The sequence below is a fragment of the Bidens hawaiensis genome, unplaced genomic scaffold, assembly GCF_021521415.1.
Source record: "Bidens hawaiensis isolate Kalapana, Puna unplaced genomic scaffold, B.hawaiensis_p1.1 tig00042878_1, whole genome shotgun sequence".
NCBI lineage: Eukaryota > Viridiplantae > Streptophyta > Magnoliopsida > Asterales > Asteraceae > Bidens > Bidens hawaiensis.
In genome coordinates, this window is record NW_027505805.1 from 87,010 (window position 1) to 98,683 (window position 11,674).

Consider the following 11,674-nt stretch of genomic DNA (forward strand, 5'->3'; position numbering starts at 1 on the left):
TACCTAGTTTTAAAATATAATGTTTTCTAAATGCCGAATATACTATTATGAAATTTTTATTTTTACCAATGTTTTGGTATAAGATTCGTTCTAAACTAATACACGTCAAATATACCTTTAAATTCTTTTTTTCACAATGTAATGTTATTCTAACTTTTGAAAACACCGTTGTCACGTTTATTTTTTTTATGTACGCCTTCATATAACGTCGTCATGCAATGTGTGACCACAGAATATGGGTAAATATCATTTTTTTTCTTTATTTTCATCATGGAAATTGGAAACTTAAATTTTTATAGACAAATTTTCTTAACTTTATTTTTTTTTATTAATGTTTCATTACGGCAATCGGGTTTACGCGTTATCAATGTTTCCACTGCAATGCGCGGGGACATTTACTAGTTTTAATATTTAGGGCGCGTTCGTTTCACAGAATTCGTGAGAGTTTAAGGGAATTGGAATTAAAATCCCATGACATGGCGTGCTCATTTAATTGTAATTGGAATCTTAATTTCATTTTGGTGTGTTCGGTTGTCAAGGAATTGGAATTGGAATTCAATTCCTTCAAATTCCTATAAATAAAGGAATTCTAAATCCTTCCAAAATGTGGAAGATTTCAAGTGAATTCGTTGGAATCTTTTCTTGAGCTTTGTTTTGTTTTGTTTTTTTAACAAGAACAACGAGTAAAACATTTTAGTTTTTTACTTTTTTTTGTTTTCGATTTATATTTTGAGTTATGAATTTTTTATTATTATCTTTGAATATTTTTTGAGGGGTTTTAAAAACCCCTCAAAAAATATTCAAAGATAATAATAAAAAATTCATAACTCAAAATATAAATCGAAAACAAAAAAAAGTAAAAAAAACTAAAATGTTTCCGCTGTTATTCTCGTTAAAAAAAACCCGATTCCAATTCCTTTCTCAAACAAACATATAAAAAATGGAATTTGATTTCAATTCTTTCAAATTACAATTCCTATTGTAATGTTTAGATTTCAAATTCAATTTCTTCAAATTCTAAATCTTATGCAAATTCCTATTCTAATTCCATTCTATTACGTGAAATGAACACGAATCTTTATACATATCCAAATTTTCATTTACATTTAGAACATTTTTTTTCCTTCTTCCTTGTAATCAAGTATTGTAACTCAAGTTGAGTGAAATTCAAGTTGTTCGAAAGAAGCCCTTCACTTATCCATAAATTCCATAATTTACCCCCACCTTTTCTATAAATACAACTCACCATCTTTGCATTGCACTCATAACCTTCCAAAAGCAACAACTCGAATTGCAGGCTCTAGAGAGTGAAACCATGTCAAAACAAAGGAGCCGGGTTGGAGAAACTCCGACCAAAGACTACGTCGAGCCACCTCCAGCACCCATCTTTGACATGGAGGAGCTTAAACTAGGGTCATTTACAAAGCTCTCATAGCTGAGTTCGTTGCCACCCTTCTCTTTCTCTACATCACCATCGCCACTGTCATTGGCCACAAAAAGCAGGCCGACCCATGCAATGGAGTTGGCATTCTCGGCATTGCATGGTCCTTTGGCGGCATGATCTTCATCCTTGCTTATTGCATCGGCGGCATTTCCGGTAAGAAAATCATAAAACCCATTTTATAATACAACAAAAAATTTCACCAAATAACCCCATTTATACATGTGTAAAGCATGGGCTAAATTTAGCCAACGGTTGAAAAGCAGTGGCTAAATTTTAGCCAAAAGATAAAAAGCGAATATGAATGTAACAAATATGCATGCAAACGTTTGTTACATTTACACAAATTATACTATTTACACATATATGTAAATGTCCATTACACTTGTGCTAATAGTCAAGCCACAAATATTTTTTCGTAGATTAACCTATGTATAATACATATGATATTTAAAAAAATGTTTTTAAATGAAGGTCTCTCAAGTTCTCACAGTTCAAGTTAGTTCTCAAATGATTTCATTCCATAATATATATATATATATATATATATATATATATATATATATATATATATATATATATAATAGTTGATTCTATTATAAATATTAATACTAGCTAAAACTAATTGTGTATTTTCTAAATGATAAAAAAGTTTACATAAATAGTGAATTATTATTTTTCTTTTTGTTTTTTGTTTTTCATTTGATGCAAATTATCTGATACATTCAACCTTGGTATATTTTTATCAGATGCCCTAACTACGTTTGTTTTCGTATTTTGCTCTAAATTTGTGGTAAGTTATTCTTTGGCTCTTTGGTCAAAATTCTTTAACTAACTACATTTTGATTTCTTTTTTAATTACCAACTTTACACGGCAAGAAAACACCTAGTTTATTACAAGCCATAAAACTTATCAAATTAAAATCGACCGTACGAATCCAAAACAATGGAAACTGTGAGTTCTCATGTTTAATTGAAATCCTGCTTTGTTCCATGCACTCGACAACAAAAGCTATAGTTTACTGCTCTTTTTAGTTTGTAGGGTACTATTGGTGAGTGTAAAATTGTTTGATATCAGTTCTCATGATTAAAAAAGTGACCAACTAATAAACACACAATCATGTTGCAAAAAAAAAAAAAAAAACAACTAGAAGAGATTTCTATTTTCTTGAAACATTTGTTTGAGCAGGTGGTCACATAAACCCTGCTGTAACATTTGGGTGTTTTATGGCGAGAAAGGTGTCGTTAATAAAGGCGGTTGCATATATGGTGGCTCAGTGTTTGGGTGCGATTTGTGGTGTGGGTCTTGTCAAAGCGTTCATGAAAGCGCCCTACAAGTCACTAGGTGGTGGAGCCAACTCGGTTGCACCAGGCTACAACAAGGGTTCGGCACTGGGCGCTGAAATCATCGGTACCTTTGCACTTGTGTACACAGTTTTGTCTACTACTGACCCTAGGAGGGGTGTACATGATGTATGTATTACTTGTGCATTCGGCTTGGTAGTTGTACCTATTGTGTGTCTAACCGGTTAGTGATGGCTCGATTGTAGGTTTTGGGTCCATTGGCCGTTGGGTTCACTGTATTCATGGCTCACTTGGCGACTATACCCATTACTGGAACCGGGATCAACCCAGCTAGGAGCTTTGGTGCGGCTGTTATTTACAACAATGAAAAAGTTTGGGATGATCATGTAAGATTTTTCCTTCTTTGATACTTGTTACTTGTGCATTAAGGCTTGTACATTTGTTTGTATTTGATCTTATCTTACTATAATACTATATGGGGCGTATGGGCTTCTTTCTTTTTAAAACTAACCGGCCAGCCTATTTTTAGGTGGGCCTTTTTTTCAAGTTTAAAGTGACGTACGTAAAAGTGTAATGTACAACTTTAACTGGATTATTAACTCATTAAGTACGAGTGTACGACCTTAATTGATGATTTGAAACTAGGATGAACAAATTCGGTATTTCTATCGAAATTGGTACTGATTTGATACCGTCGGTACCGAATCGGTACCAAAGTTTTGAGTTTCAATACCGGTACTGGTATTTCTAGAATTTTACCTTCAATACGGGTATCGTACCCGTACCGGTACCGAACCGATATCAAACCGAATATTTTGGTATCGGTACCATGAATTTGCGATCTCATCCCTATTTGAAACTGGGGCTTATTGTATGCGCAATTTGTTCTAAGGATGTTAAACAGATCATATTCACATGTTGGCGAGAACTCGACACGAACCCGAAAATTTGGCTCGGACCTGAACATGGCTCGAACCCGAAAATCGTGACAGACACGTGAATAAGAACATGAACCATATATTCATGAGTGACCCGAACACGACCCATTTGACCGGAAAGTTTTTTTTTTAATACTTTAGGTTTACACTTTTACAACATACAATACAATACAGATTTATATAAAACAATCCGGGAACCCGCCAAGTTGACCTGAACCCAACCTGTTAAGCTAAAAACGGCTCTGTGTCTTTGACATGAAATTAACTTGAACCTGTTAATTTATACCAAAATCAAACCCGTAAATTTCGTGTTAGGTTCGTGCTGTGTTTTCAGTTCGTGTATGAAATTCACACCCCATAGTATGTGCTAGTGCAATCCTTGGATAAATGATGCTCTTTTTCCTATGGGCTTGTTTTTCTCAAACAGCCAAACTAATGAACTTTTGTTTTGAGCGCAATGTACTGGTATTCATGCATTACAAGCGGTGATAATATTTCATATTTTCCACATACTAATCATGCTTTCTTATGATTTGTGCAATCAATGTTGTACACTGTTTTGAAAATAAATATTCTCTAGCCAACGAATAACTTTTGAGTTCAGTAACAATCCAGTACACAAATTCTATTGCATCAAGTACAACTGATTCAAAGTTTATAAATGAAAAAGATTCTCTAGTCTTCTTTTTATGTAAAACCCAATAATTTCTAGTGTTTATCATTTAAGCTTAAAATAATAGTGTAGTACGTGTACAACTTTTACAAACAATTGATGCATAATTTGGTCTTATAATGATATTTATTGATACTGTATTTGAATGCAGTGGATATTCTGGGTGGGACCATCTGTTGGAGCGATGGCTGCATCAGTATATCATAAGTATGTCTTGAAGGTCCCAAACTAGGGTTCATTGAGGAGCAACCCTAACAACTAATTCAGTTTATTTGTATTTTTATGTAACCTAATAAGGCGTTTGATAACTTGGTATATTTGTTTGTTTTTGTTTAAGGATAAAGGTAAAATTTGTCTCTATCACGTCATCCTATTTGTAATTTACTACTATAAGTGAGCTCATACTTGTATGTTTATTAGTTGTTTGTTGAATTTAAAAGATTGGCATGATTATATGAAAATATATTTAAAATTAAAAATGCCAACATGATATATCCCTATCCAGATCAAATAACGTTATAAAATAATAATGTAAGAGGTGGATCAATTTTGGTCTTTCACCTCATCAGCGTTACACATGAGTAGATGACAACGAAGCTATCGTCACCATCCTCAAACACCGCTTCTCCTTATTTCCTAAAATAGTGATGATCAAATCTATGCACACTCTATAATAGAATATAGATATCATATAATAGCATAACTACCGTTTTACCTGGCGCATTGCGCTAGGCAGGGTGGTAAAACCCGGGCAATAGTAAAACCCAAGCGTTATCGGTCGCAAGTGTTGGGACGGTAAGTCGACGTGAATTCGATCGGTTTTCAGTTGCATGTGTTATTGTACAAAAATTAAAATCAAAATTAAAAAAAATAAATAAATAAATTTGAGGTGGAACAATGGGGGTGGCGTCGGCCGATAAAACTCGGGCGTTGATAAAACCCGACCGTTGTCAATCTCGGACGTTGAGGCGGTGAGTCTACGCAAATTCGATTGGTTTTTGTCATGTTCGTTACGGTATCGGAAATAAAACAAAAACAAATTCGCATTCAGACGGTTTTCACTACGTTTGTTACCGTACAGGAACTAAAACAGAATGCATTAAGTCTACTCGAATTCGGTCGGTTTTCATCATGTTCGTTACGGTACCGGAACTAAACAAAAAACAAAATTGGCATTAATTAGCTTGGTTTTCGTTACGTTTATTATGGACCGAAACTAAAACAAACTAAAAATGACCAATAAGATGCCCCAAAATTGCATATATGGATAACAAAAAAAATGCGAAAAAAAAGTTGGCAATGGTGACTTGAATTTGGGTTAATTAGTATATATATAAAAAAAAAGTTGCTTCAATGGGGACTTGATTTTTAGTAATTTGGCATATTAATATATATATTATATTTAATTTACACGAGTAGCGTGACAAAAAACTAAAATTATATCACATACGTACCGACTCATGCAACCACACGACACGGGACAGATTTCTAACCGAAAACTTGTTAAGAATTTATGAAGCATTTCATTAACTATCAAACCAACTCTAACAATTTAAATGAGCCTTAAAAGTAATTATATAAATAATTTAAATTATAACTATAAAATTTTGTAACAACAAATTTCTCAATTATACTAATTTATAACTATAATTATAATGTCATACTCTGTTCTTTATTATTTTTTCCCACTTTACACAAAGTTTTCTATCATCTATTGCCCATTTTTCTAATATATATTTATATATAATATTTAAATTTAAAATTAACAATTAAATTAATATTCAAAATAAAATTTCCTATTAAAAATGTAAATATATTCATAAGTAGTACCATTAACTAATTTTTATATTTTAATATTAATAGCAGATGCTTAATGAGTATAACACATGGTTTACAATCGGAAATGTGACATACTTTTACAATCAAATATATGACTGAATCAAATATATGATTGAGATTACCAATACTCGTCTCAAACCTCCCATTATCATCAGTTATTACGAACCTTATGGTTCCAACCTCACCAACAGATCAAAACATAACTTAACTTTTAAAGTTAACTTTTTTAAGTATGGATGCACCCTTTCCAATTGGTGTCAATGTAAGACTATATATATATATATGGGAGATTTCAAATGAGAATCCCTTTGAGTTTTAAGAACTCAAAAAAATTCAGTGTAACGATTTTTTTTTTCGAATTTTATTTACACATGTGTAATATATGTATGTTACATACACGTAATAAAATTAAAGAATTTTTTATTCACCGATTCAACTTTTTACACATGTGTAACAGACGTAAAAGTTAGTGTAGCCACTTACATCTTTATTCTCTCTCATACTTTGACTTTTTTGTCAGATTTAATCTCAACAACATATTCCAATCCATTTAATTAAATTGTGTGGCCTATAATGGAGTTCTTAAGTTCTTACAACTCAACATGATACTCAAAAAATCCCTCTCATATATATATATATATATATATATTAGGATGGTCATCGTTATCATTTATATTATAATATAACTTGGTAATTGTTGATGAGCCATATTACCCTTATTAGCTAACAAAGGGTTTCCCTTTGTATGTATATAGAGAGAGAATAAATTAACATCATAACCTAATCACACACACACAACAATTTTGTGTGTCTCCTCTTTCCTAAATAACCCTAATCTTCATCTTTAATTATACATCTTAAAGAGGAAATCGACCAAGTTGACAATCGTGTTGTCTACTGTCACACCCCGAAAATCATAACTTAACACAGCGGAAGTCTTAACTTTAAGTCGTTCGGGTCATGACAGATGCCGGTAGTCAACAACAATAGACATTTAATAATAAAAGCATCATCTTTTATTATAAGAAAATATTTTACAAAATCAGAGTTTATTACACGTGCTAATGCACGGTTTACAACACTTCACTTTTGTTCAAACACCCCACGCTCTCATTTCCATGCCACCTCGAAACCTTCACTTTCCTGCAAAGCATATTTAAATAATATTTGGGTCAACACGAATGTTGGTGAGTTCTTCCTCCGAAAAGCATATTATATATCTATATTCGTATTTATATATATATGTTTTGAAAACGCATTATACTACAAACTGTCGTTATTGAGGGATGAATCAATTTGGTTAAATAACTGTTAACCGAATTGAGGGCACAGAAATGTTGGTAGATCTATCGGGGTGACGCCCCCCACTTCCATTCGCGTTGGGTTAAAAGTGGGAATATTTCGAGTATGGTACGTTTTGAGTTATCAAATTGGTAGTCATACACTCGTTGTATTCTTAGCTAGTTTACAACTAACGCTTTTTGTGCTTAAAGGTAAAATGCGGGTTTCGTTATTGTGTTGTACCGTGTATAGATCGATATTGTTGGGAGTATAATAGCCGTACACTATTATATTCATGTGTTGTTTATATAAAAATTGTCTATATTTATATGATAAGTTTTCTCGGGAATAACTCACCAACATTCGTGTTGACCCAAATATTATTTAAATATGCTTTGCAGGAAAGTGAAGGTTTCGAGGTGGCATGGAAATGAGAGCGTGGGGTGTTTGAACAAAAGTGAAGTGTTGTAAACCGTGCATTAGCACGTGTAATAAACTCTGATTTTGTAAAATATTTTCTTATAATAAAAGATGATGCTTTTATTATTAAATGTCTATTGTTGTTGAATATCGGCATCTGTCATGACCCGAACGACTTAAAGTTAAGACTTCCGCTGTGTTAAGTTAAGATTTTCGGGGTGCGACAGAAGTTGGTACCAGAGCCAACAGTTATAGAGAATTAGAAAATATAAAGTTTTCTAAACTATAACGGTATGTTCAAACACGCGCTCCTTTCCCGCCTCTCGAAACGAAAAGGTAACAAAGATATATATATAATTGATTATTACTAACTTGAATTAATATGTTTATTCAGATGACGAACTCTGTGACGATCGTATCTGACTCCGACTCTAGTAGCAGCGGTACTCCACTATCACCGGTGGAGTGGCGTCCGGTGGTTGCATCAGGAGATGCCGGGTCTAATTCGAGAGCTACACCCTTGAAGGTGTACACCCGAAAAAGGACCAGGGCAAACCGTGATGCATCGGCCCCTGTCATTACACTCCCATTAGCTGTGATCCCATCCCCTCCACCACCGCCTCCCGCACCGGAGCCTGTGGTCGAGGAACCCTCCGATCACGAGCTACTTATGGTTCTTCTTGCCAAGTTCTCAGCTTACGAGAACATCGTTCATAACATGGTGGATCGTGTGCTTGCTATCGAGCATAAACAAGGTCTTGATGACCAAACCCGTGATGTGATGCACCAGTTTGTGAACGAACTGAGGAACCAGGGACTGATGACAGAAGTCAGGGTAGGAGTTCTCGAGATGAGGAATGAGATGATAGAGCCATGCGTAGGCTACTTGATGAGCCTTCACTAGACGTAGTAGGGTGTTTTGGGTAATATGTTTGTTATGGTAATTGTGATGTAACTTAACTTTGAAACATGTTGTTTTTTTTGTGTGTGGTTGTGGTAAGAACTAGAAATATAGTGGGTGACCAAGGTGTAGGTAAGTACACCTAATTTTGGTATTTTGGTACATTATGAAATCCCACTATTTGATGATTATATTTATGTTTGTATTATTAATAATGCTATTTAATTCCTTACAACTTAGAAAAATATCATTTTTCCAAAACTAACCAAAATTATATTTTTCTAAAAAGAACATGGCGCCAAAAACAAGATGATCCACTAATAATCAAGCAACCGGATTACCTTCCTCTCAAGACGAGTTAGCTCAGCTAATCGCTCAACATGTAAATACGGCACTCGAGCAACATGAGGCTAATCGCAACGCAAGCCAAAACCTCCTAAATACAACTAATACTTCAAATGGAGAAGCACCTAGAACCGAAAATCTAAACAAAAACCCCTCAGGTAGCACGGTACGCGGGTGCTCATACAAAATTTTCCAAGGTTGCGGACCGAAAGAATTTACCGGTGCCGAAGGACCTTTGGAAATTATCCGGTGGATCGAGAAAATGGAATCTGTAATGAAAATCAGTGATTGCACTCATCTCGAACGGATAAAATACGGAGTGTGCTCATTCCGTGATGAGGCACTCGAGTGGTGGAACTCCATAATTCAAAATCTTGGAGAAGATGCCGCTTACCGTCTAACCTGGGAAGAACTAAAAGGAATGTTGTTAAAGGAGTACTGTCCCCGAAACGAACTTCAGAAAATCGAATACAAATTCTGGCAGTTAAAGATGGAAGGTGCTGACATTGGAGGATATACTTCCCGATTCAACGCTTTGGCACGGCTAGTACCCCGACTGGTTACGCCTGAATATGCAAGAATCGAGAGGTACATTTGGGGCTTAGCTCCCGAGATCCGAGGATTGGTTACCTCCTCCAAACCAACCACTATCCAGTCAGCCCGAGAGCTGGCAAAATCTTTAACTGATAATGCAATTCGTATGGGAACTCTGAAAGACTCCGGTAAGAAAGCGACTACCGCCGAACCTGAACGAAAAACAGTTACCGAAAATCAGAAAACCGGAGAACTCAAACGAAAGTGGAATGGTAACTCAGGAGGACAGTTCAAACGAAACCAAGGAGCACGAAGAATGTTTGCAGCAAACGAAAGAGGATCAGGACAATGATCCACTTGTAACAGGTGTGGAAAGAGTCACAATGGGGAATGTTGGAAATGTCATAAGTGTAATCGATTTGGACACCAGACTCAATACTGTTTCAGTAAGGACTCTCCGTCCAGTTCAGGAAGCCGAACTTCCGAATGTTTCGAGTGCGGTGTCATCGGGCATTTCAGAAATGATTGCCCCAAACTCAAGATACAAAATGCTAAGGGCAAGGCATTCGAGATGAACGCGAAAAAGGCCCGGAAAGACTCATCCGTAGTCACCGGTACGTTTCTCGTTAATAATCATTATGCTTATGTACTATTTGATACTGGAGCAGATTTAAGCTTTGTTTCTGACCAATTTGAACCACTTCTCGGTATTGAACCAAGCAAGTTAGACAATAATTACTCAATAGAATTAGCCAAAGGGAAGCTAATTGAAACCAGTAAAATTGTCCGAAACTGCAATATTCTGTTAGAAAACCTTAGGTTTCCAATCGATCTTCTACCCGTAGAGTTAGGCAGTTTTGATATAGTAGTAGGAATGGATTGGTTATCCAAGAATGGTGCTGAAATCATATGCTCCGAAAAGCTAGTTCGTTTACCAACCCCAACAGGTCAATTTCTGAGCATTCGAGGTGACCAGAGTAACACCGAGTTAAAACTCTCTAGTATCACAAAGACTCGCAAAATGTTAAGGAAAGGATGTCCCGCTTTTCTTGTCAATGTAGTCGACACAAAGGCTAAAGAGCGGAAGATAGAGGATATTCCTGTAGTACGGGATTTTCCAGAAGTTTTCCCTGAAGACTTGCCTGGATTACCTCCTCAGCGTCAAGTCGAATTCAGAGTCGATCTGGTTCAAGATGCCGCTCCGATAGCTTGATCTCCGTACAGATTAGAACCATCGGAAATGCAGGAGTTATCTAATCAGCTCCAGGAATTACTAGACAAAGGATTCATAAGACCAAGTTTCTCACCTTGGGGAGCTCCAGTCTTATTTGTGAAAAAGAAGGACAGTTCTTTTCGAATGTGTATCGATTACAGAGAACTGAACAAACTTACTATTAAGAATCGATACCCACTACCAAGAATTGATGATTTGTTTGATCAGTTGCAAGGATCAAGCTATTACTCAAAAATCGACTTGCGGTCCGGGTATCATCAGTTACGTGTTGCAGAAGAGGATGTTTCTAAAACCGCTTTCAGAACTCGTTATGGCCATTATGAATTCCTGGTCATGCCTTTTGGCCTAACGACTGCACCGGCTGTATTCATGGATCTTATGAACAGGGTTTGTAAGCCATACTTGGATAAATTCGTGATAGTATTCATCGATGACATACTTATCTACTCACGAACCAAGGAAGAACATGAACAACATTTAAAACTGATTCTAGAATTGCTAAAAGAAGAGAAGTTATATGCCAAATTTTCCAAGTGCGATTTCTGGCTTCGAGAAGTCCACTTTTTAGGGCATGTAATCAATGAGAATGGTATCCTAGTTGATCCAACAAAAATTGAAGCAATTAAGAATTGGGAGACACCAAGATCACCCACTGGAGTGCGACAATTTTTAGGATTAGCTGGCTACTATCGTAGATTCATTGAAAATCTTTATTCTATAGCTCAACCCTTAACCCAATTAACCCAAAAAGACAAGAAATATG

The 11,674-nt window shown here is 35.5% G+C and overlaps 1 pseudogene across 1 annotated transcript; it reads left to right on the plus strand.

Annotated features, from left to right (window-relative positions):
• The first annotated feature begins 1,304 nt into the window (after window positions 1-1,304).
• On the plus strand, window positions 1,305-4,773 carry LOC143615405 (putative aquaporin PIP2-8; annotated as a pseudogene). Its single transcript, XR_013150472.1, has 4 exons — window positions 1,305-1,597; window positions 2,631-2,914; window positions 2,992-3,132; window positions 4,509-4,773. The product of XR_013150472.1 is annotated as a putative aquaporin PIP2-8 (transcript).
• The last annotated feature ends 6,901 nt before the right edge of the window (window positions 4,774-11,674 follow it).